This window comes from Hemitrygon akajei, chromosome 3, assembly GCF_048418815.1.
Source record: "Hemitrygon akajei chromosome 3, sHemAka1.3, whole genome shotgun sequence".
Classification (NCBI taxonomy): Eukaryota; Metazoa; Chordata; class Chondrichthyes; order Myliobatiformes; family Dasyatidae; genus Hemitrygon; species Hemitrygon akajei.
The window spans coordinates 65697197-65724979 of NC_133126.1; the positions used below are offsets into that span (position 1 = coordinate 65697197).

Here is a 27783-nt window from a genome sequence, read left to right on the forward strand (position 1 = left end):
AATTTCTCAAGTGTGCATACACAAGTGCACTTTCACAAGTACCTATTTCTATAAAAGGATGTGCCTATACTTAAGAAACAGGGAGGAACAAGCCAATCCAACTTCTTGAACTGCTTCATCATTTAATCTAACTAAGGCTAATCCAGTCTTGGCCTCAACATCATTTGCCCACACTCTTCCCATCTCAACGTTCAATGCTCATATTAAATTTATTATCAAAGTACAAATATGCCACCAAATATTACTCTGAGATAGATTTTCTTATAGGCATTCATAGTAAATACTAAGAAACACAATAGAATCAATGAAAAACTTCACACAAAGACAAACAACCAATATGCAAAAGATACCAAACTGTGAAAATACAAAAGAAAAAAACAAAATAATAATTAATAAATATTAAGAACATGAGTTCTTGAGTTCTTTAAAGTGAAGCCATGGATTATGGCATCAATTCAGTAATTTGTCCATTCTGGTTCAGGAACTTGATATTGACTGTTCCTGAACATGGTGGTGTGGGACCTAAGGCTACTCTACCTCTTCCTGATGGCAGCAGCAAGAAGGGAGGGGTTTACCTGTTATGGACTAGGCCATATCCACTGCTTTTTGTGGGCTTTTCTCTTGGATCTTCAAATTTAATATACCGTACATGATAACCCTACCACACAGTCCTCTGGAGCACTGAATTCCCAAAGTGAATAACTTCACATTTTCGCACTTTATACTCCATTTGTCAACTTCTCACTTAATCTACCTATAATTCCCTTATAGTTTCCTTGTGTCCTTATCAGAACCTGTCTAACCACATGTTTTTGTGACTGAAGTACACTGATCTATTATGTCTTATCATGTGCCTTCTGGATATGCAAATATACTACATCTGCTGGTTCTCTTTATCCACTCTACTGTTATGTCCTCAAAAAAAGTTATTAAAAATTACTTTTCTTTCATAAGACCATGGTATTCCACCATGATAGACACTTGCTAGTTTGTTGTCTGTAAACTATATTCATTGTGATTGGTTGCTCAGTCAGCTTGAAGGTTATTGGGTACTGAGGATTCTGTTGAATTGACATGAGAACATTATTTCTTTTATTATTTGTATACACAACTTTCTTCAATATCATTGGTGTTGTTTCACCTTTGACAATACAATCCAACCCTATATAGCTTGGTCTTGAGAGAGAAATAGCCTGTATAAGGTAGTGTCATCACAAGTATTAGCCAATCATGGGAATTTAATATAGAACATAGAATAGTACAGCACATTACAGGCCCTTCGGCCCACAATGTTGTGACGACCCTCAAACCCTGCCTCCCATATAACCCCCCACCTTAAATTCCTCCATTTAAAATCCGAAAAGGAGAAAAATATCATTAGGGAATCTTTACGGCGCCAGATTTTGCTGTTTCTTTTGGATTGAATTATTTCTGCATGCTCAGTGAATCCATTACATTTGTGCAATGGATTACAACAGTTTCAATCACACATGACCTTTCAGTTCCATATATAGGGATTCAAAGGAATCCTAATCATCATTCACAAAGGAGGCAAATACACTGAAATGAAAGCCATCTGCAATTAAATGCAATTACTCGAGTGGGTCAACACATTGCAGAATATTTGGGACGCAACAGCATATCCTCCTAAACAGTTAACCCTATTGCAAAGAATAAACTAAATGGATTTATTTATGCATACACTTTCCAAGAATAGCATCTACTGCATATATACAAAAACAATGAGCATTGAACAATTGCCATTGCACTGCATAACTACCAGGCTACAGTCAAAAATTCCTGAAAATTGTGCTGTGCTCGCATGTTAGATAAGGGCAAAACAAAACAGCTTTAAATCATTTAGATAATTTACTGAACAAATTTAGTCAAATAACATATAAAGGATTAACATTTGAAACAATGACATTAATTAAAAGCTCTAAAAATAAGTGCACAGAATGAGTTGCCACAAAAATGTGAGATTTGGAATTATCATATTTAAAACAGACATACAAAACAAATGCTTATCTGGGACAGGCATTTAATAAGTTAATTAATCACTAATATTTGTTTAATCATGTCACACGGAAAATGTTATAACCTGTTATTGTTTCTTCAATAAAATGAGCACACATTTTAAATTAAATTCATTTTAAAGACATTGTATATTTCATAGTGCAGTACTTACTGAACATTGAAATATCAAACATTTGAAAAATATTTCATAACACAGTATTTACCTAAAACCAGCAAGGCTGATTCTCTCTGACTTGTAATAAGCAGATGGTAGAGTACATCAGTCAGATTACCCGGTGACATTCAATTTATTGACCTAATAGATAAAATAATCTAGTTACCACAATAGTAGCTCTGTAAATGATTTTATTTCCCAACACTGCTGTTCTTATCACAACAGTAATGTGTGTTTGATTACCATCCGGGATTTGCAGCATTCTGACCTTTACAACCCACTGATCTGTCAAGTCATTGGTTCCCGGAAACTGCAGATCCACTCTAACAACACAAATTTTAAAACGTACCCTCAGCTGCCTGCCTTAGCAAGCTTGAGCGTAGAGTGAAGTAATATTCTGCAACCAAATACTACATGAGGTAAATTAAAGAATTCCTCTGCCTTGCATGACTCTCATCATAGAAACTGAAATTCACACCTCTGATGCTCACTTGGAATCATTAGAGATATTATTCAGAAATCCATCACCACATAAAGTCCCATATATTACAATTCCAATGTAGTTCATCAGTTAATCTTCCCGAAGCTCATTTATCTTGCTAAACATAAAGAACAAAGCAGGTAGATGATCTCATATTTTCTTATCCTCTGTCCCTGAGGAAATCAATATTATCCATTGGAAATGTTAAACTCCTCCTCTAGTTCTCCTCCTTCCCTCTCCACCCCTGTTTCTCTCTTGCCCACCCAGTTCTTTCATTGCTGTTACAACCTTGTAAAATATGCATCTAATAAATCATTATTCCAGTTTTAACCTAGCACAAGTCTAAGGCAATGTGTCAATCTAAAATGTAAACAGTATCTTTATTCTTGGAGCTACGGTTACTGAAAGAAAAGATTGCCCCTCTATATAAAAATGTTGTTTACCTAATGTTCTGATGCAGTTACTCAACTGCAAAATCATTCTTCATACGCTGAAATTATTCTTTGACACCGACCATTTGCTCAAATCATGACAGATGTGAGTGCAAGCAGGAGGATCCTTGCTCGGAAGCAAATGACCTTCTTTACCAGACCGATTAGAGCAGTGTAATGCAGTGAAAGATAGATCCATTAAGCCAGTGAATATCAGTATCCCAGCTTTCCTCACTCCCATCACTTGACTGATAATTGTTAATCAGCCTGAACCTTTTTAGCTGGAAGTAAGAGCTATTCTGTACGGTGGAGAGAACTGGCTTGGTTTGTTTTCAATACTCAGTAGGAACATAGTTAATAAGAACAATGGAATGAACCCCTCTGCAATAGCTTTCATTCAGTTATAGCAGTGGCTATAAAAACACAACTTCAGTCCTCATCAAGGTTGTCTAAAGGGCATATGCAAAAAAAGTAGGAAACAAGGAACATTTTTCATAACCACAGAGCATGGCAAAGAACCTTGATTAAATTTAGCAAGTTTATTTGTCTTTTGCATTTAAAATAAAGATTGGATTCCAAGAAAATTACAGGTGGTCTGCTGAAATTATTAGATTAACAGTGTATAAGCAAAAGAACTAAATTACCTATTGGGAGCTATCAGGAAGCCTCAGCACTGCACTGATGTACAACGTCCTTACAGAAGGGTGCCACGGTAGTGTAGTGATTAGCATGACACCATTACAGCCTGGGGCATTGGAGTTTGGAGTTCAGTTCTGGCACCATAACCAGTTTATATGTTCTCCCCGTGACCGTGTGGTTTTCCTCTGGTGCTCCGGTTTCCTCCCACGGTCGAAAGATGTACTGGTTCGTAGGTTAATTTGTCATTGTAAACTGTCCTGTGATTAGGCCAGGGTTAAATAGGTGGGCAGCTGTGCCAGAAGGGTCTATTCCACACTGCATTTCTAAATAAAAATAGATAGATGGTTTCGTACTTGCTGATGTAGCCAAGAATCTTTTAGAGCGTGGAGTGGGCAGAATGAAAGGAGAATATGATTTATGGCCACCTGTATGAACTATTAATTCTCAGAAAATACGCACTGAATTGGCTGAATATTCGCATTTCCTATTGAGAAGTCTGTCTTGATTGACAACATTAAAACGCTTTAATCGATTAACTAAGATTGATTACCGTACATATAGTCAAAATGCTCCTTGTTATATATCGTAAGAATAAATAATAAATATTGCTAAGTGTAAGAGCAGTTCAGATGGCTACTTGAGTGTAGACATAGAAATAGTTTTTGTACGGATGATTCTAATACTATTTTATATCTCTTGGACCATATCACTTCACATGCACTATGTTTTTTGTCTTCTATTAAGCGGTTATATTCAGTCACTGGGCAGACCATGTGGTGTGAAACTGAAAGACTGAACTCATTGTTGAGACAGTTCTTAATCTTGAAATTTAATTAACAATTAGCGCTATGGAACTTGCAGCAACTGCTACCCTATTTCCCTTTTGTCTCTTCCCCTGATCCATCTGATCCCCATCACATATCACTTCCCTTTCCATTTGCCTATCACCCACAGACTCCTCCCAATAGTTCCTCCCCACCAGCACTCACTTTGCCCTCTCCACTTCCCAGTCTTCATTCCATGCTCCACCTTCCTCACCTTTCAAACTCCATCATCTTCAGTCCTTCATTACTTCCACTTATCACCTCCCCATTTCACTCTATTCTCCCCTCCCCCACCTCCCCTTACCTGGATCTACCTATCGCCTATCAGCACATGCCTCTTTCCTTCCATCCTTTTATACTGCCTACCTCCCCTATCTTTCAGTCCAGATGAAGGGTCCTGACCCAAATCATTCATTTCTGTCCATTGATGCTGCCTGACCTTCAGCAGTCCCTTTTGTTTTGTGTGTTACATTACATAAGGACTCGTTAACCTGGTAATCCTTCCCACCTGAAAAAACACATTAAACAATCACAGTGCAGAGCCTGAGTACATTTTCATCACATCTGGGTCCAGGCTTAGAAAGACCTTTGTACTTTACTCTGCTCAGTCTGCCATTCTGGATAGGCCATAGATGGCAAGACAGGACTGAAAAACTCCCAAAGGTGGGGGATAATAAAGTGGGTCAAGCTTGGAGTCAAGAAGTGAGCCAGAACTTCCCCAAAGAAGACACACCAGTAGCAACATTTCCTTAGATGTCTGGGGAGATCTGGTATGTCACCAAAGACACTAACAAATGATTAGAGATGTACTGTGGGGAGCATTCTGACTGGTCGCATCATGATTTGGTATGGAGATGGCAATGAACAGGATCAGAAAAAGCTGCGGAGTGTTGTAAACTCAGCCAAGTCTCCCCGCCATCAAGGACATCTTCAAAAGGTGGTGCCTCAAGGAAGAGGCATCATTAAGGACCCTTGCCATCCAGGACATTCACCTTTCTCTTTGCTACCATCAGTGAGGAAGTACAGGAGCCTCAAGACATATATTCAACATTTTAGGAACAGCTTCTTCCCCTCAGCCATCAGATTTCTGAATGACCACTACCTCACTTTCTCTTCTCTTCATGCACTACTTATTTATTTTTTACATACTTTTTATTCTCTGCTGCCACAAATCAACAAACTTCATGACATATTGTAGAATATGAACACAACGCTGGAAGAACTCAGCAGGCCAGGCAGCATCCGTGAGAAAAGAGTAACCAACGTTTCAGGCCGAGACCCTTCATCAGGAATGGGGGGGAAGAGAGGACCGAAGCCCAGTAATAGAGATAGGGGAGGGGGTAGGGCCTAGAGGCGCCAGGTGGAAAACCAATCAGAGGAAGGATAAAGGGGGGAGGGGAAGGGGATAAGCATGAAAGAACTGTAGAGATAAAGAAGCAAAAAGTTGAAAGGGGAGAGAGGCAGAGAGGGACCTGGGATAGGGGAAGGGGGAGGGTATTACCGGAAATTGGAGAATTCAATGTTCATACCACCAGGCTGGAGGCTACCCAGACGGTAGATGAGGTGTTGCTCCTCCAACCTGAGTTTGGCCTCATCATGGCAGTAGAGGAGGCCATGTATGGACATATCCAAATGGGAATGAGAAGCAGAGTTGAAGTGGGTGGCAACTGGGAGGTCCTGTCTATTGTGACGGACAGAGCGGAGGTGCTGGACGAAGCGGTTCCCCAATCTGCGTTGGGTCTCGCCGATGTAGAGGAGGCCGCACCGGGAGCACCAGATGCAATAGACGACTCCAGCAGACTCGCAGGTGAAGTGTTGCCTCACCTGGAAGGACTGTCTGGGGCCCGGAATGGTGGTAAGGGGGGAGGTGTGGGGACAGGTGTAGCATTTGTGCTTACAGGGATAAGTGCCGGGTGGGAGTTCTGTGGGGAGGGACGTGTGGACCAGGTAGTCGCGGAGGGAACGATCCCTGCAAAAAGCTAAGAGGGGCAGGGAGGGAAAGATGTGCTCGGTAGTGGGGTTTTTGTGTTATGACATATTGTATGTCAGTGATAATAATCCTGATTCTGATAGGAGAATACAATCAGGTGGGAGTAGCAGGGATTTCAATAGGCATAATCAGGGTCCAGTCAAGGTGAGGTTCTGGAGAAGGCATCAGGCAGGAGTCTGATGGTATAATAACCACTGGGAAGCAAGGGGTGGGGGAAAGCAGAGAGCACTGTAGGTGACTACAACAAGATTTCCTAGGTTCTGTTACTGGATTGTAGGGTTGGTAGAAGATGGAGGCTCACTTGACCAGGAGAAGAAGACAGACTCCTCAGCCTCAATGGAAAAGACCAAGTTACACAGAATCTGGTTTCAACGAGCTGGTTAAGACCTGCCTTTCTCTCTACACCTCATCTGGCATCCCTTCACATCTGTACTGGGACACTTCAGGTACCAAGTTAAATTTCTTTAGACAGAACCATAAATATAAGACTACATTAAAGAATTTCTGGGCATCAGCAACCAGATTTTCTCATTGTCCTGGACTGGATATCATTTTCCTGCCACCTTCAGAGGCTGTGTCCTTTCAGGAGTTAAACTGCAGCAGGTTTTCCCCAGATCTTGTAAATGACACAGAAATCCAAAGGTCCCTGTGCAAGCCAGAACATAAAAATGTGGTCAGCAATACAAGCTGTGAAGCCTGAGGGGTCAAGGTGAGTCAAGGAAAATGGAAATACAGCGGAAAATTGGAATTCAAATAGAAAATCAACAAGATCCTGATTACTAGGCAGGCAAGGGTTGAGAACTCTGCTCCTCCTCATTAATTTTTTATATGTGAGGGTGCACATCTAACAGCAACACCAAACAGCTCAGATCCATTATACAACCAACAGATAGCAAATTGAACTCCCAGAGTTCCTCAGCCTTTGGCACAGTTCATTCTGGCCTGTTAACAGGCAAACATGCCCACTGGTTAAGCTATGCAAATCAATTGTTAAATAACCATTACACATATTTTATCAGATATTATGTGGCCTTCACTGAGATGCTTGGTGTTTCAATAAAGGTCAATGGGTAGGCAATAGAAATGTTCAGAAGACAGTGGAACTATGCCAGGAGACAAACCATGAAATCTTGGAAGCAATGACATCAAACTCAAGGACTTTACAAGTATGATCAAAGGCAGTAAACAGAGCTTCAAATGATATTACCCACCAAACGCAGCAGTGCATTCAGACACAACTCGATGGACTTTACCCCCTGATAATAATATTATCAGTTAGGGCTCATCCCCGATATATATTGACTCATTCCATGCTTTCATAACACTGAACTGAAATGTTGACTTTTGCTTTGCTTTCCAACCATGGTGCATACCCTACTGAGTGTTTCTGGCACTTTATATTTTTACAGAATTCCAGTGTCTGCAGTTTTTTGTTAAAATTATACTACGAATCCCCATTGGATGAACAAGTAGTTATCAAAATACCATTTTTAGCTATTTTTTCTATGTGCTACATCCGACAATTATTAAATTACAGTACATCTTATGTTATTTTCTGCCTTTTTTGTTTCTGAGTGATTTCATGCAAATTCTTGGTCATCTACTTTTGACATTACTTGTCCAATTTGAGAGCTTGAATCATATTTTACTGTCCAATCAATCTATTAACAAGAGCATTTTTTTCTGATCCCTAGAGATGCAAACTCAAACAATGCCCACTTCACAGCCCACCTGCAACAAGGAGAAAATATAGCCTGTACATTTTAGGTCAGGTAACATTTAGAATGATTGATTTGTTACAGCACATAACAAGGCCGTTTGGTCTACTCAGTATACGATTGTTCCTAGTAATCTGACCATTCTCAATCCTACACCATTTCAACATAATCCTTCATTCCCCTCAAGTGTCTAGCCCATTCCATTTTGAATGTCTAGACACATTGAATTTTGTTCACAAGTTAAAAGCTGAGCCCCCAGTCCTTGAACTAAAGGAAAAGTTTCCTTTACTGCTATGTCTATGTCATGATCATATACACTACCATCAAATCTCCTCTCACTTTTCCTTGCTCCAAGGGGAACAAAACCAGAATCCCTAGTCTTGTCCAATTAAGGTCTTCAACTGAGAATATTCATTTTATTTCTCTTTCCAAAGATGCTGCCTTACTTGCTCAGCATTTCTAATATCTGCTAGTTTTTCCATCTTAAGTGCAAACTTAATGTTGAAACCCCTCATTATTGGAACTGTTCAAGAATATTCAAGACCTTGTAAGCAAGCATTCATACTCTATTTTTCTCTATTTGCCTTCCTAATTGCTCTCTCAAGATGCTCTGTTTATTTTCCAGGATTTGTGCACATATTTATCTGCCTCCTCGAATCCATTCTAACTGTGAAATTTAATCTTTGTTGCCTTCCCTTATTCTTTTTGTCAATATTTATCACTTCACAATTTGGTGCATTAAATTTCATCTGTCACTTATCCATCCATTCAACCAGTGTACCTGTATCTTCTTATAATTTACTGCTATCCTCACTATTTACAACACAAAGGCAAAACAGGAAAAGTGATCTAACAAGAAAAGTTAAAAATAGAACAACGTGTAAGGAGAAGCTTAATAGCTGCCAGTAGAAAAAAAAACTAAACCCTAAGTTTGGGACCTTTTTAGATTTATTTAAAGGAAAGACCAAGAAACTGTTAAAGGGAATGTGTAAGTGAATTATCAAGAACATTGATGGTGGAGGTGGGGAGGGGTCATTGCCTTATAGTTGCTTGTGCATTGGAGGGGGAGTGGAGGGTCACTTTGGGGTTCTAACGTTTATTCATTCTTTGGGGCACTGCTCTGTTTTCATAGATGTCTGTAAAGAAAAAGAATTTCAAGATGTACATAGTATATATTTCTCTGACATTAAATGCACCTATTGAAAACAGACTAAGAGCTTCTATCTGTAAATAGGAGAAGACAACTGAGGGTAAATGTGTATTACAGGCAAACATAGGAGAACTTATATCGGGGAAAACTTAAATAGCAGAAGAATTAATGACGTGTTTTGTGTCCACTTTCATGGAAGACACATAAAATCTCTGAGAAATGCTGGAGATCCAAGCAACCAATACAAATAATGAAAATAAATTAGCATTAGTTAGAAAGAAGCCAGAGAGATATGCCACAGTCTTCACTTGTTGTTTTTAAGTCATCTTCCTATATATGTTGCTGAAAATCTTGAAATACATGATGTTTAGGAACATATATAGGTTGAGGTTAGGTGGGACTACAACCAGATGTCATGGGTTAAGGGTGAAAGCTGAAAAGAAAAGTTTAAGGGGAATGAGCTGCCAGCATGTAGTGAATGCAAGCTCAATTTCAACATTTAAGAGATGTTTGGGTAGGTACATGGATTATACGAAATATGGAGGGCAATGGTCCCAGGGCAGGTCGATGGGAGTAGGCAGTTTAAATGGTTCAGCATGGACTAGATGAGCCAAAGAGCCTGTTACTGTGCTGTACCTTTCTATGACGCTATAACTCTATGGACCTCAATTATGCTTAAGAAAATATTGCAGACACTTGGAATTTGAAATTAAGACAAAAATGTTGGAAACACACAGTAGGCAAGGCATAGTCAGAAGAGTCCTCAACTTGAGGTATTACTTGTATCGCTTTCCACATATCTCCTTCCTATGTTTATGTAGTGTCTTTGTCATAATAAAAATATCACAAGGCTTTATATGACAGCATATGCAGATAAAGACTGACACTGAACAAATATAGTGTAAACAGAGATGGATCTTAGAAAGAGTCTTAAAGGAAAAGAGAATAAGTTGGCTGGGCAGAGAGATGTATTAGGAGGACCTCAGTGCTTAGGAAAAGGTATCAGAAGTAAAAAGACATGGATGCTGCACAAAAATAGGTTAATGCCCCATATTTTGATTCTAATAGAATTTTTAATTTCTCCTACTCACGTCAAGTCAGTCCAATAATAAAACTGTTAGTAACATTTGAGGAATTCATTCCACATTATCATCAGATTAAATTTCTCTGCACAGCAAGCAAGAATATAATAAGATTGGATTTAGTAACTTTTCAGTGATTTCATAAACAATAAAAAGCCATAATAACATAGCTCTTGAAAAAATCATGACAATGCTTAGTGCTTTAAAAATAAGTATTTTAGATATAATAATTTACTGTTTTTGTAAAATGATACAAATTTGGTGTGGTGGTCATTGAAATGATATGTAGTTCTGCCTCTTCTTTGTTAAGTTTGACACTGAGAATTGAATCAGTTCATAGACCATTCAGAAGACCATGTGAACATATGACATGCAAGCAGAATTAGGCCATCTACTCCACCATTACTTTGTGGCATATATATATATATATAAACACTCTCAATCCTTTTCTCCTGCCTTCTCCATATAACCTTTGATGCCCTTAATAATCAACAACCTATTAACCTCTACTTTAAATATAGCCAATGTCTTGGCCTCCACAGCCATCTGTGGCAATGAATTCCACAGATTCACTGCCCTCTGGCTATAGAGCCAATAAGCGCTCCTCATACATTAAACCTTTCATTCCTGGAATCATTCTTGAGAACCTCCTCTGGACACTCTCCAATGCCAGCACATCTTTTCTTAGATAAGGGGCCCAAAATTGAACATAATAATCCAAGTGTGACCTAACCAATATCTTATAAAGCCTCAGTATTACATCCTTGCTTCTATATTCTAGTCCTCTTGAAATAAATGCTAATATTGCATTTGCCTTCCTTACCACCAAGTCAACCTGCAAGTTAACTTTTAGGGAATGCTGCACGAGGAACCCCAACTCCCTTTTCACATCTGATTTCTGAATTTGCTCCCCATTTAGAAAATAGTCTATGCCTTTATTCCTTCAACCAAAGTGTATACACACCCCTACACTGTATTCCATCTGCTGTTCCTTTACACAGTTTTCAAATCTGTCTCAATCCTTCTGCTGACTCATTGCTTCCTCAACACTACCTGCCCTGCCACCTATCTTTGTATTGTCTCTAAACTTAATCACAAAGCCATCAATTTCATCGTCCCAACTTTTGCTATATTATATGCCCTCTCTTTTGGTTTTATGCTCTCTTTAACTTCCCTTGTTACCCATGCTTGTGTAATATCTGGTTAAGATTTTTACTGCAATGCTGTAGATATTTCATTTTAGTAAGTTTTCTGCAAAAGCAGTGTCTCCTGCTGGTAGAATGTTTTGGCTTTGACGTGCTGTTCAAATTAGCAAAGTTGTGTTAGCCAATCAGGATGGTGGAATTGGGAGAAAGTTCTAGAGAGAAATGGGCAGAGAGAGATTTGTGGCAGACAGTAGTCTGGTTCAGGGTGGCTGGAGCTACGGAGAGGACAGGAGGGAAGATGACTGAGAATGCCATGGGAAGGAGCGTCCCCATTGCACAAAGTGCTTTGTGCGGATGATTGGCTCCAAGGAGGAAGGGCCAATACTCCAGAGAGACAGCCCATTTGTTCAAGATGGATCTCGAGTGCAGTTCAGTGCGTGTGTGCTTTCACGCAGACTGTGGGTCCAGCACATGAGTAAAAAACAACTCCAGCAGGAGCTCCAACTTTATACGCACATTGGACTGGTCTACACCCTTTTTTCCTTTCTTTTTCCTAACTGTTCAATAAAGCTGAAATTTGTAAATATACTTTCTTTATGATTTTGTACTTTGTATGATCTGTTATTGCTTGCTGACCAACAACTGTGTACAGGCAGTATTTACACAGCATTTGCTCCAGTTGAGACTTCTTTAATCTGAACATCGTGACATTCCCGTTTAGTTGAACCCCAAATCAAACTGACCCTAGATGTATATTGTTTGTGAACGATGGCCTTCTCACTGCTGAGTCATGTGGCCGTTAGCAGAGCCGGCTAATGATCAAGTTTTCATATGAGCCCGGTGGAGGCGCTACACTTACTTCATCCTCCTATCAGAAGTACTTCTTTTGGGATGAATCTATCCTGCATCTTTCAACTGCTCCCATAATCTCCAGCCATTGCTGCTCTGCCAATATTCCTTCGTGTCCCCTTCCAATCATCTTCGATCATTTCCTCTCTCATGCCTCTGTAGTTCCTTTACTCCACTGTAATAGTGATACATCCAATTTTAGCCTCTTCCTCTCAAACTGCAGGGTAAATTCTATCATATTATGATCACTGCCTCCTAGGGGTTCCTTTACCTTAAGCTTGTATGATATTCATAAATTCTGGAACTCATTTATACACATGCCACTTTGACAAGAACACTTGCAATTTAAAATGTTGTCATTTAAATGTTATGTACTTTCAAACGAATCTTCAGTATTGTTGTTTATTGTTTACCCAATAGTTCATTGTTGGTAAAGATAAACTATTTGCTCTTGGGTTTCAGGCATTATCATAAACTGTATCGTCCTTCCTGTCATTGCCTTCTTTCAACCTAAGATCATTGAACAAGCTTTGTAGGTTTTTTGCCTATTTTCTGAACAACCCAACAAACTATCAAAGCTCCTAAAGTTCAAGGTAAATGTATTATCAATGTGCTTAAATGTCACCATATACAACCCTGAGATTCATTTTCTTGTGGGCATACTCAATAAATCCAATAACCATAATCGTATCAGTGAAAGAATCTGGGTGAACAACCAATGTGCAAAAGACAACAAACTGCAAATACAAAATGAAAAAAGAAATAATAATAGCAACAAATAAGCAATAAATATCGAGAATGTGAGATTACGAGTCCTTGAAAGTGAGTCCATAAATTGAAGGAACCTTTCAACGATGGGGCAAGTGAAATTGAGTGAAGCTAACCTCTTTGACTCAAGAGCCTGATGGTTGAGGAGTAATAGATGTTCCTGAACCTTGTGATGTGGGTCCTGAGGCTTCTGTACCTTCTTCCTGATGGCAGCATCGAAAGAGAGCATGACCTGGGTAGTGGGGGTCTCTGATGATGGATGCTCCTTTCCTGCGACAACGCTCCCTGTGGATGTGCTCAGCAGTGGAGAGGGCTTTAGATGTCATGCTGTATCTTTGCAAACTCCTTGGGAAGTAGAGGTGCTGCTGTGCTTTCTTTGTAATTGCACTTACATGCTGGGCCCAAGACAGATCCTCTGAAATGATAACACTGAGGAATTTAAAGTTGCTTACCCTCTCCACCACTTCTCCTCTGAGGACTGGCTCATGGACCTTCCGTTTCCTTCTCCTGAAGTCAATAATCAGCTCCTTGGTCTCGTTGAATAAGAGGTTGTTGTTGTGGCACCACTCAGCCAGATTTTCAATCTCCTCTATGTTAATACTGTACATCACCACCTTTGATTCAGCATACAACAGTGGTGTCATCAGCAAACTTGAACATGGCATTGGAGCTGTGCTTAGCCACACAGTCGTAAGTATAAAGTGACTAGAGCAGGGGGCTGAGCACACAGCCTTGTGGTGCACCTGTGCTGATGGAGATTGTGGAGGTGATGTTGCCAATCCCAACTGACTGGAGTCGGCAAGTGAGGAACTCCAGAATCCATTTGCACAAGGAGGTATTGAGGCCCAGGTCTTGAAGCTTATTGATTAGTTTTGAGGGGATGATGATATCGATTGTTGAGCTGTAGTCGATAAAGGGCATCCTGACAGCATCTTTGCTATTCCTGAGAGGCATTTTCATCTTATCTTTTACTTGCCTTTTTAATTTATAAAATGAGGTGCATAAAACACAATATTGGTAAACAAATGCTCACATGCATAGAAAATAAAATTATATCCTATAATTTAGATTTAGTAGCTAAATTAATAAAGTTAAGAAGAAAGACAGCTTCAGCTTTCCAGCTTCCTAATGACTGACTGGAAACAAATTGGCTATGGGGTTGAATCATCCACATCAGGGACCATCCACCAACACAAGGGCTGGTCAATTCTGCTGGGTTTAGTTTACAGAAAAGCTGTTCAGATTCACCTCCAACTCTGTTCCTAAGTGTCCTGCATCACAGGTAGCCAGAGAGGGGATTAAGGGGGGGAATGGGTTGGCGTACACAAAAATGCATAGCTTGGGGGGGAGGGGGTCTGGATGAACAAACCGAGTCTGTATTCTTCTGTACTCTCTCAATCACTCCGATATCATCATTTTTCCTGTCCCTTCAACCCCAACATTCCCTGTTACACCTGCACCAGGTACAGAGTGCTTCATTTGCTGAGGAGTAGCAAATGGGACTGAATATTGTGTAAATATCAGTGAACGTCATTAATGGGAGGAAGATCATTAATGAAGCAGAGGTCATTGCCCTGAGGAACAACTACCACCTTCCTCCTTTGTGAGATATGTCCATCTCCATCTTTATTTCATATTTTTCCATCCATATTCCCCTTGATACCTATTGACTTCAGTTTTACCAGGATTTCTTGATGCCACACACAGATGAATGGCACCTTGAAGTCAAGAGCAAACCTCACCTGCAGAATTTATTTCTTTGATGCATATCTAGACTAAGGTTGTTATGCCAAATGGAGTTTAGAGATCCTAACAAGCTCAAACTGAACAGGTTATCGGTGAGTAAGTACTTCATCACAGGACTATCAACAACACTTTGCTGTTGATTAAAAGCAGACTGATGTTTCAGTAAAAAACTGGTTCACACTTGTCCTATCCAATGTGAATGGTTCATATATAGCACATTTTCCAACTTTTCAGGTAGATACTAGTGTTGTAACCACTCTATAACAGCTTTGCCGGAGTCAGGTCCAGTTCTGGAGTAAAGTTCTTCACTTCAGGTTGTTATCTGGTCCCTGGTCTTTGCTGCATGCATTGCTCGATATCATGTGAAATAAATACAAATGGTTAATGCCTGCCTTCTGTGATGGTCAAGTTCTCAGAACAAAGGAAAGATAGATCATCTGCTTGACATTTCTGGTTCAACATCAAAATGTTGACATTGAATGTAATCTAACAGCTATTAATACAATAAATAGCCAGATGTATCATTATTTTTAATGACAAGAATGCCTGATTCTGAACACAAAAAATTGTAAATAAAAGCATAATTTAAAGTTCAATTTCTATTAGTTTTGATAGTTAAGTTGCTAATTTTATTCAATAAACTGATTTTATGTATCTCTGACATTGTACTCTGCCTCACTTCAGAAACCTACTGTGCAACTGAAATCTCTCCAAGCATCCACACCACAACTTTTGGGTTCATTACTACAATAAGTTAACACCTCATCTTGAATACTTTAATGCTGTATTCATTTACCAAATCCCCACTGTAAGTATCTGCCATGGTTCATCTGATAGCATTATCACCTGAATCAGACAGTTTTGCTTCCGGCCCAATTTACAGGTGTGAACTTTCTCCACTGCAGAGGTGAAGGTGTGCTGCCATCAGCAGTGGGACTTCCAGATGGTATAAACTAAACCCCATCTCACGCTAGCCTATCATATAAGATGCTGCAATAACCTTTCAAAGATCAGGGGGATTATCTTGAGTGCCTTGGCTATCATTTATTCCCTGTATCTCATTAAACCTGATTGTTTAATCTTCATTACACTACAGTTTATAGAATCTAAGTTTGTATTAATTAGCTGTTACATTCCCTGCATTAGCAAACAATGATTTTGTTGGAAAACTAAATGAGTTCTCTGGCTATAAAGCACTTTGTGACAGTGGAATTTACATAGCCATCTTCCAGTAATTGCACAGGTCCTGCAGCCATCGCTTTAATTTTGTTACGGCACATTAAGGCTAAAAAAGCTTCGGTTACGGATTTATCCAGCCTAGTGTGGATGTAGCCTAAGAGTATGAGTAGACCTGTCTGTGCCAGAAATTCCAGTAACGCTGTATCTTAGTGTTCAATCGATTAACTGATAGAGCCCGCTTCATGTGACCTCACCATATCTCACATCTTTTTGGCTTAGTCATACCAGAATGATCGTGTAATTGGCCAGGTATCCAAATCCCACTATTGCTCATTCAGGGTGCAAAGGTGAATGAATAGTCAATTGCTTTCCCGACTGGTTACAGGAATATACAAATGCAGGCTGTATTTCTCAAAATTTAGAAGACGAAGCACTTGCTTGATCAAAGTTTTTAAAATACTATGAACATAAGAGTCGTGAATAATCCAATCAACAAACTCACAATTAATCTGTACAAAATACAAATTTCTACATATCAAAAATATGAAAGATTTCATTGACAGCTCACAAGCAAAAAAAAAAAGAGATTGCTGGAAATCTGAAATAAAAATAGAAAATGCTTAAAACACTCAGCAGCTCAGGCAGCGTCTATGGAGGGAAAGAGAGTTGATGTTTCAGGTCAAAGATCCTTCATCGGAGCATATGACCCTTCTAATGAAGGTCTTCAACCTGAAATATTAACCATTGTTCTCTTCCTACCAGATGTGGTTTTTAAAAACAAGGCATGATCAGCTGAGTATTTTCAAATTCTTCTGTTTTTTTATCCTTAAAACCTGATTCTATTAAAACTGGCAAAAAGAAATGTATAAAAATAAAGCAAAGGATCATCTTGGTTCAAAGCATGCTGCCTAGCTTGTTTCTTTGGAAGAACATCTAGAACTATCAAAACTGCATTTATTCATACATAAGCACAAGAAAAAACATTTGATCAAATGGATGCCATAAATACTGTGTGATATTAAATAAAAAAAGTTCTTCCACTTTAATGGGTCTGCCTCAGAAGATTCTATTAGCCACAGACTACTGATCATCTATTAGTTACAGCAGTTTGCTACAAGATATCTGTGCTTGATCAGTTCGTGCCTTGATAAATGAATTCCAACCGAAAGCTGATATTACTTCAACTGACTGAATACCGGCTGTGCCCTCTACTCAAAACCCAACTCTAAAATTTCATTCACATATCTTCATTATGAGTCTATGTTGCAATTGGAATCTGAAATAACTCTGGTGCGCATTTAAAAATATTATCAGTTAATGTATAAATGGCAACTCTGTGTTAACTTGGCGGGGGGGGGGGGGAGGTGGGCAGAACTGGAACAAGTAAAAAGGGAAAGAGTCTGAGGACATTAAAGTGAGCCTGGATGGATTGTTAAAAAAAATCAAGTTCAATCAACCCAAACAAGTTTTTGAAGAAATAACTGGAATTGTAGTTAAGAACATTTCCATACTCATAGCTCAAATCAACTTCTACAAGCACCCAATAGCACTCCACATAAAAGATTATTAGTTAAAATTATCCCTTGGATTAAAATTTATTGATCCAGCAAGGTGATAAATTAGGCAACCAAAATCACAAGATAATGTTAATGGGCATTTATTCAAAATGATACAAAATAATTAATGGGTGGCTAACATGGATGCTGGGAACAGAACTGTTATTTATTTATTAATAATGTAGATAACACAACAGAACAAATCCATCTAATTTTATGAATGCCACAAGGATAGATGCCACCATAAGTACAGTGGACAGAAACAAAAAATTACAAAGGGACATTGACAGATTAAACAAGGTGATCAAAATGGGTTCCGATGGATTTCAATAGAGATACTGTATGTGTAAGAGTAAATGCATGCACTCAAGTGGTGCAATGCCTGGAACAAAGAGATATAAAAACTACATTTAAAAAGCTGCAGGAGGTGGAAATATAAACAGAAATGAGTTCTGGCAAAGGGTCTTCAACCTGAAATATTCTGTTTCTCTTTCCACAAATGCTGCCTGTATTTTTCAGTATTTTCTGATTTAATTGAGAAGAGATTTATATACCTGTTTATAATATATACATCACTAAAACATAGTGGTCAGGTACAGAGAAAAATTTGAAAGGGTTAGTGAGATTATTGCCTTTAGAACGTGACTTTTGCTAGAGCAATATAAAGTCGTGATTAAACCAGATCTGGAGTACTCCTGTTGATTCTGGCCACCAGGCCCATAAACTGCCGATTCACCAGAATGTTTCTGGTGTTCTAAGGACCAAGATGGTAAAAATGAATGAGCTGTTTTTGTCCTGGATGCTCAATAGTTTTTGGAGCTACATTCATCTATGCAAGTGGGAAATATTCCTTCACATTCTTGACACATGCCTTTTAAACATGACAAGAACTGTGGGGCACAACAAGGCGAGTCAATCAATACAGAAGATCCAGCATCTGACCCGCTCCATAACCCATGCTACTTACTTAGTTGATCCAATTAAAGTTGTCGCCAATGATCTGGAATAGGGCAGACACTGAAGTAGACCGACCATGTAAATAAAGTGATTATTCCAACTGAGGTTGGTGATAGTAGGGGAATCAATGGTGGTGAATCATTGAGTGTCAAGGGCAGGTGGGTTATTATTCTCTTGCTGGGGAGAGTTATTGCTTGGCTCTTTAGTGGCATAAATATTCTTGCCACTTCTAACTCCATGTCTGATTGTTGTCAAGGTTATGCTACGTGCAGGCACATTTGCAGGAATGAATAATGTGCATCATCTATGAATGTCCTGGCCTCTAAACTTGTAATGAAAGGAAGGTCATTGATAAAGCAGCCAGAGATGAGACCTCTAAAGCAGACCTAGGTTACTATGTAGTGAGACCCTGGGGTTTCAATTATTTGACTCCAATTTTCCTTCGAACAAGGTACGGTGTTAATCACTGGTGTGTCTACCACCCACTAGAGTTTGCATTACCTCTGAGCTTCTAGAATGTTAGAAAGAGTCAACTAAGTTTGAAAGATATTTGAATAAGTACATGGATAGAAAAAGTTTAGAGGGATATGGGCCAAATGCAAGCAAATAGAACAAGTTTGGTTATTATGATTGGCATGGACATGATAGGTCAAAGTACCTGTTTCAATGCTGTCTCTGACACTATGACTCCAGTTGGAAGCAATTATTATCAACTACCCAGAGTTTAAGCAGATACCTGTAGCTGAAGCAGGGCAATTACAGCCTGGTGTCACATTTGATACAAGGTAATCTTCTTCCCACTCTGTAACCAAGACTAGCTCAACAACATTAACTAACTCCAGGCATGCCCCATTCGCCTGTTGCCGATACCCACAAATAAGCCTACTTATTTGTTCTCATACACTGACATTCCATTTCCCACTAAGTAAACTGAAGCTCATAAATAATCTGCTGGCTGAACGCCAACGTAACAGCCTCATTCGCTACACTCTCCTGTGTTTACTATCTCCGTTGGCTCCTGGTCAGGGACTGAGACACTGCCTACGTACTGTATTTTCAAATTCTCCTATGACCTCTCACTTTGCATGAGCCATGTAATTTCCTTCAGACTTTCATTTCTTTAAGATTTTTCTATTCCTTCAAATATGGCCTCTTTCTCACCCCAAATTTCAATCTTTTTCAGAAGGACAGGTAAAACTTAATCTGGAATTCTCTCAACAATCTCTCTGTTCCTCTATCTCTCTTTTCATAGGATAGTTCCATAGCTAACAAGGCATTCCATAAAACCCATTTAGCAGATTGGTAACACATACAAAATGCAGGAGGAACTCAGCAGGTCAAGAAGCATCAATGGAAATGAATATACAGTCAATGTTTTGGGCTGAGACACTTTGGTAAACAAGGTTTCAAAACCAAGCTTTTGGTCGGTCATTCTGTCCTCGTATATCCTGCAGTATTCTGGGTTAAAACATCTTTATGAGATATTTTGCTCATCTGTATTAGCCTAGCCTGCCAGAGAAAAAGGGATAAAATAAGGATACTTAGCTGTAGTAATGCAAACAAAACTCACCTTGTCTAGTTTGAAGGTGGTGGCACTACACAGCCAGCAGATCATAGCCGAAAGCTGGGACACTCATCTAAATACTTTAATAAGCCTGTATGATTTAGATTTCTTTTCTGTTCTAGCTTTACTAATTCATTACCTACATCTTCGTGAGCCCCTGAAACCGACATGTTAACGCAAGAGAATGTCAGCTGGTGGGAGCAGAGGAGTGCTCCTCCAGGACTGGCTGTGGTGGAGGGAGGGGGGAGTTGAAGAAATTGCTCACACTGAATTCATATATTTCTCTGTTCTTGCAATGTACAGTATGTCCTCATAATAGGACATACAGAGGTTTGGCTGTCACAAGGGGAGGAATGGCTGCTGGATGATCCAGGTTTCAGATGTTTCAAAACAGACGGGGGGTGGGTAGACGAAGGGAGGTGCGTGCCATTACCAATCAGGGATTGCATCAGGTCTGCAGAAAGGAAGGACGTCACAACAGCAACAGAGACACTGAGGCGCAGATTGGAAGGCAGATTTTGGAAAGATGAAAATAATAACAGGGTCATTGTCATGGGTGACTTCAACTTCCCTAATATTAGGTGATGGAGCCTAATCTGTTAGTTGGACTCATCAAGGATTCCTGACACAATATGCAGACAGGTCAACTAGAGGAGGGGCTGTACTGGATCTACTACTAGGCAATGAATCAGGTCGGGTGACAAATTTCTTGGTGGGTGAGCAACAGTGACCACAACTCCCTGAACTTTGGCTAGGGATTGGAGCAGACAGAATGGAAAAATATTTAATTCAGTAGTGTTGACCACAGAACTAGGTTAGGAAACTCGCAAAACAATTCTTAATTAATCAAGGCTCTGTAATAGTCTCTGGACAAACAACAACATAACTATATTGACCCCAGGGCAACAACTTAAGGACATGAATTCTACTGTTCCCTTTGTACCAATACTCACTCAACCCACGTTTCTAATTTATAACACTGAAATAGGGGATCTCCCATTGGCCTGATGATCAACCCTCTCTTCTCTCAGCCCCTGGTGTGGCGTTTCTTCCACGCAATGTTTTAGTCTCCAGAGTTGTCACACCTTTGCATTTGAAGCTCCTTTTTTTAAACACTTATCAGTTCAAATGATGCAGTTCATTCCTGTTGGCTCAAGGTCATTTGACTGACCTTTATCACCTTCTCATTGATTCTGGTCCAAGCCAGTGTCCATTTATTGCCCTCTTCCTCAAGTAACAACTGGTAATTTATGGCTGTTGGTACTAAATCAGTTACCAAACTGGTAACCAGCTCAAATCACTCAGGACAGACACAGACCCCACCATTCACAAACCTGCAGGTGATATCATACCAAAGGACACTGCATAAATAACTTCTTATTTGAAAATTATTTCTAGTCTAGCAGTTTACCTGGAGCATCATTGTGTCTACTTTAAAACACTGATTCAGCCAAGCAAAATCAGTTCATAAAATGGAGAATGTAGAGCAGCTTCACAAAATGGCAGCCTCCATTCCTTTGACCTCATGGCAAGAACAAGGACAATTTGTTTGTCTACTCAGGGAAATACACAACAGAAATGTAGAAGTTGTTTAGGGAGCACTTGCATAGAACATAAGAAATAGGAAAAGGAGTAGGCCATCCGGCCCATTGAGCCTGCCCCGCCATTCAATAAGATCATGGCTGATCTGTCCATAAACTCAGCTCCATCTTCCTGCCTTTTCCCCATAACCCTTAATTCCCCTACTATGTAAAAATCTGTCAAACTGTATCTTAAATATACTTAGTGAAGAAGCCTCAATTGCTTCCCTGGGCAGAGAATTCCACAGATTCACCACTCTCTGGTGAAAACAGTTTCTCCTCATCTCCGTCCTAAATCTCTCCCCTGAAACTTGAGGCAATATCCCCTAGTTCTAGTCTCAGCTACCAATGGAAACAACTTTCCTATTTATATCTTATCTATCCCTTTCAAAATTTTGTATCTTTCTATAAGATCCCCTCTCATTCTTCTGAATTCCAGAGAGTTTGGTTCCAGGTGACTCAATCTCTCCTCATAGGTTAACCCCTTCATCTCTGGAATCAACCTAGTGAACCTCCTCTGCACTGCCTCCAAAGCCAGTATATCCTTCTGATGCACCATCAATAACTCTCTGAGACGTGAGGCGAGATATCGGCTTTTATTGACTGGAAGAAAGAACAAGCTGTAGTTGACCACCATACTACATCCTGGAGACTGAGGGCAAGGCTCAGGCCTCAATCGCCTTTATACCGGGGTCAGTGGGAGAAGCCACGGTCAGTGGGAGGGGCGTGTCCAGACAGGTATATGTAGTTCATCACATTCACCCCCCCTTTGTTTTAAAAGAGCGTCCCCATGGGGCGAAGTTTCTTACAAGTATATTTACAGGTTAAGTCTATCAGGTGGTCGAATCTGTCGCTGCAATCTACGTAGCACCGGCTGTGATTGCACAGGTGCCGGTGGTGGTGATTGCACAGGTGCCGGTGGTGATTGCACAGGTGCCGGTGGTGGTGATTGCACAGGTGCTGGTGGTGATTGCACCGGAGACGGTGGTTGTGCTGGTTCCGGCCTAACTGGAGGTGTCAGCCCACTAGGCGTCAGTGATCCCTCATGCGTGTGCGAGGCGCCTGGTATATGCGCGTGCGATACACCCGGTATAGGAGTGTCGTGAGGAGTCTGTGTAGGGCTCGGTGTGCGCGGTGTCACCTCGGGTACAGGGTTCATAGTTACCATGGAGTGTTCGGGGTAGTGGTCTGCTGCTCCTGCGGGCGCCAGGTTGTGGACGGAGACCGTGTCCTCCCGCCCATCAGGTAAGACCACGTAAGCATATTGGGGGTTCACATGTAGAAGGTTAACCCTCTCGACCAGTGGGGAGTATTTATTGCTCCTCACATGTTTCCGGAGCAGCACTGGCCCTGAGGACGTCAGCCAAGCCGGTAGGGTGGTCCCAGTGGCAGACTTCCTGGGAAAAGAAAATAGGCGCTCATGAGGGGTGGCATTGGTGGACGTACATAACAGGGAGCGGATAGAGTGGAGTGCCTCGGGGAGGACCTCCTGCCATCGAGAGACCGACAACCCTTTTGACTTAAGGGCTAAAAGTGTGGCCTTCCACACTGTGGCATTCTCCCTCTCCACCTGTCCATTTCCCTGGGGATTATAGCTTGTGGTCCGACTAGTAACAATGCCCCTAGCCAGCAGGTACTGGCGCAGCTCGTCACTCATAAAGGAGGACCCTCTATCACTGTGGATATAGCAGGGATATCCGAACAGAGTGAAGAGCTGGCACAGGGCTTTTATGACGGACATGGTAGTGGTGTCGGGGCAGGGGATGGCAAAGGGGAACCGCGAGTATTCGTCGATAATGTTGAGAAAGTAGACATTGCGGTCGGTGGAGGGAAGGGGGCCCTTAAAGTCAACACTCAGTCGCTCAAAGGGGCGGGTGGCCTTGATAAGTTGTGCCTTTTCAGGACGGTAGAAGTGCGGTTTGCACTCAGCACAGACTTGGCAGTCCCTGGTCATCATCCTGATGTCCTCAAGGGAGTACGGCAGGTTCCGGGCTTTCACGAAATGGTAAAATTGGGTGACCCCTGGGTGGCAAAGATCTGCATGGAGGGCGTATAGCTGGTCGAGCTGTGCGCTGGCACACACTCCCCGGGATAGGGCATCAGGGGGCTCATTGAGCCTTCCAGGCCGGTACAGGATATCATAGTTGTAGGTGGAGAGTTTGATTCTCCACCGCAAAACTTTATCATTTTTGATTTTGCCCCGCTGTTGGTTGCTGAACATGAACGCAACTGAGTGCTGGTCGTTCAGCAAGGTGAACCTTTTGCCGGCGAGATAGTGCCTCCAGTGCCTAATAGCTTCCACTATGGCCTGGGCTTCTTTCTCCACCACGGAGTGCCGAATTTCAGAGCCTTGAAGGGTACGAGAAAAGAATGCTACTGGCCTGCCTTCCTGATTGAGGGTAGCAGCAAGTGCGAAATCGAAGGCGTCACTCTCTACTTGGAAGGGAATGGTCTCATCCACCGCATGCATCGTTGCTTTGGCAATGTCCCCTTTAATGCAGCTGAAGGCCACGCAGGCCTCAGCAGAGAGGGGAAGTGTGGTAGACTTGACCAGGGGGCGGGCCTTGTCTGCATAATGGGGGACCCATTGGGCGTAATAGGAAAAGAAGCCCAGGCACCGTCTGAGGGCTTTGAGGGTGGTGGGAAGAGGGAGTTCTAACAGGGGGCGCATACGGTCGGGATCAGGGCCAATGACCCCGTTTTCCACGACATACCCAAGGATAGCGAGTCAGGTGGTTCCGAACACACACTTGTCTCTATTATAAGTAAGGGTCAGGGCTTTGGCCACTTGGAAAAATCGTTGGAGGTTGGTGTTGTGATCCGGCCAGTCGTGACCACAGATGGTGATGTTATCCAGATAGGGAAATGTGGCCTTCAGTTGGCACTGGTCCACCATCCGGTCCATTTCCCTCTGGAAGACTGAGACACCATTTGTGACACCGAATGGGACGCGCAGGAAGTGATAGAGCCTGCCGCCCGCCTCGAAGGCGGTGTAGGGGCGGTCCTCCGGGCGGATGGGGAGCTGGTGATAAGCAGATTTCAGATCTATGGTCGAGTACACCTTGTACTGAGCTATCTGGTTGACCATATCCGCGATGCGGGGTAGGGGGTACGCGTCAAGCTGCGTGAACCTATTGATGGTTTGACTATAGTCCACGACCATCCTATTTTTCTACCCAGTCCGAACAACAACCACCTGGGCCCTCCAAGGACTTGTGCTTGGCTTAATGATCCCCTCCCTGAGCCTCTGAGCTGCACCTCTGACTGAATGAAGGCCCTGTCCCCCGCGCTGTACCTCCTGCTTTTAGTTGCCACAGGTTTACAGTCGGGGGTCAGGTTGGCGAACAGCGGTGGGGGAGGGATCTTGAGGGTGGAGAGGCTGCAAGTGGTGTCGGTAGCGCAGCTGTCGGCATGGTGCTGGGCGGGACGTGTGGTTCGGTGTGTGTGTGTGGTCAGTAGCGGGGTATATAACGAAGTCCCACAAAACTGAGGATTCCTGACGGGCCTGAGGGGCCCGTCATATGCCATAGTCACACTTTCGAGGTGGCTCTGGAAGTCCAGCCCCAATAGCACAGGCGCGCACAGTTGAGGCATGACCAGTAGCGCAAAGTCCCGATATTCTGTGCCCTGCATCACCAATGTCGCTACACAACCCACCCGGATATCTGTGGAATACGACCCAGAAGCCATGGTAACCCTCTGGCTTACCGGCCGTGTCACGAGTCCGCAGCGTTGCACCGTGTCCGGGTGAATAAAACTCTCAGTGCTGCCAGTGTCAAACAGGCAGCTAGTCCTGTGCCCCTCCACCAGGATGTCCATCATTGACCTTGCAAGCTGGTGTGGGGCGCTTTGGTCAAGGGTTACGGAGGCCAGAGTTGAACTGCTGTCTTGGTGCCCGGTAAGCACCGGTGGGTAGGGGGCGGGGCATGTTGGCGCCGACAAAGATGGCCGCCCCCATCCGGGCAGGCAAGATGGCGGCCCCCATGCCTCGCACGAGGTGTGCAGGCAAGATGGCGGCACCCATGCCTCACACGCAGCGCTGCCCGACCCCGCTCGTGGTTTAGACTTACAGACCTTGGCGAAATGGCCCTTCTTCCCGCAGCTGGAGCAGGTTGCTTCTCGGGCCGGGCAGCGTTTTCGGGGGTGCTTTTCGAGTCCGCAGAAGTAACACTGCATGGGCTTGCAACTGGCAGCAGCTGTGGTCGGGTTCGGGGAGTTCGTGGACTCGCGACTGGCAGTGGCGTTGGCGAATTCGCTCACGGGAACCGGCAGCAGGGTCTGAGGTGTCCACAGAATCGGCGGGGGATCGCGCGGCTGGACAGCGTCAGCGTTGTGCAGAGCAGCCTCCAGCGTGTCGGCCGTCTCGATCGCCGAGCGTAAGGTAAGATTGGCATTTTCCAACAGCCGCTGGTGCACGTACACTGACCTGATTCCTGTAACAAAGGCATCTCGTATGAGGAGCTCCGCATGCTGTTCCGCCATGAGAGCTTTGCAGTCGCAAGTTCGCACGAGTGTCTGTAGGGCTCGTTGAAACTCGGCGCTCGACTCTCCAGCCCGCTGTCATCGCGTAGCTAAGTGATGTCTTGCGTAGATGGTGTTCACCCGCCGCAGGTACTGTCTTTTGAGGGCGTCCAGTGCCCCTTGGTAGGTCGGCAGGTCTCTGATAAGTGAGTAAACTTTCGGGGTGACCCTCGAGAGGAGAATTTGGTGCATAACAGCGGGCTCAGTCGCACCAACCTCCTTCAAGTATGATTGGAAGCATGCAAGCCAGAGTTCAAAGGCAAGAGCTGCTTCAGGGGCTTGGGGGTCCAAGTCCAATTTTTCTGGATGTAAAATACTTCCCACGTTTTAAAACTTCCAGTCAATAAAATTGATGCACCATCAACAACTCTCTGAGACGTGAGGCGAGATATCGGCTTTTATTGACTGGAAGAAAGAACAAGCAGTAGTTGACCACCATACTACATCCTGGAGACTGAGGGCAGGGCTCAGGCCTCAATCGCCTTTATACCGGGGTCTGTGGGAGAAGCCATGGTCAGTGGGAAGGGCCACAGGAGCAATCAGCAGGGGGCGTGTCCAGACAGGTATATGTAGTTCACCACACCTTCCTCAAGTATGGAGACCAGAACTGCATACAATACTCCAGGTGTGCCCTCACCAGTACCCTGTATAGTTGTAGCATGACCTCCCTGCTGTTGAATTCAATCCCTCTAGCAATGAAGGCCAACATTCCATTTACCTTCTTAATAACCTGTTGTACCTGCAAGCCAATCTTTTGCAATTCATGCACAAGTACTCCCAAGGCCCTCTGCACAACAGCATGCTACAATCTTTCACCATTTAAATAATAATTTGCTCTTCTATTATTCCTTCCAAAGTGGATGATCTCACATTTACCAACATTGTATTCCATCTGCCAGACCTTGGCCCACTCAATTAACCTATCTATATCCCTCTGCAGACTCTCCACATCCTCTGTACAATTTGCTTTTCCACTCAGTTTAGTGTCATCAGCAAATTTTGCTACGCTACACTCAGTCCCCTCTTCCAAATCATCAATGTAAATGGTAAACAGCTGCGGGCCCAGCACAGACCCCTGCGGCACCCCACTCACCACTGACTGCCATCTGGAGAAACACCCATTTATACCAACTCTTTGCCTCCTGTTGGTTAACCAATCCACTATCCATGCCAATACAATCAAATGCCATCTGGAAATCCAAGTATACAACATCCACCTGTTCCCCTCTATCCACTGCACTCATTATGTCCTCAAAGAACTCCAGTAAGTTTGTCAAACAGGACCTGCCCTTTCTGAATCCAAGCTGCGTTTGTCTAATGGAACCACTCCTTTCTAAATGTTTAGCTATTTCTTCCTTAATGACAACTTCAAGCATTTTCCCAACTACAGATGTTAAGCTAACTGGCCTATA

General features: G+C 42.3%; 1 protein-coding gene across 6 annotated transcripts in view; it reads right to left on the bottom strand.

Annotated features, from left to right (window-relative positions):
- akap6 (A kinase (PRKA) anchor protein 6) overlaps nucleotides 1–27783 on the bottom strand; it is a 404269-nt gene that overhangs the window by 354440 nt on the left and 22046 nt on the right. The window contains exon 1 of one of the 6 annotated variants that reach the window (XM_073040040.1): nucleotides 2358–2376. The exons of 4 other annotated variants lie outside the window; for them this stretch is intronic. The gene's annotated coding sequence lies outside the window, so the exon portion shown is untranslated. Of the gene's footprint in view, nucleotides 1–2240; nucleotides 2333–2357; nucleotides 2377–27783 lie in introns of those variants that run through there. One more of the 6 variants, XM_073040039.1, reaches the window with a different exon arrangement.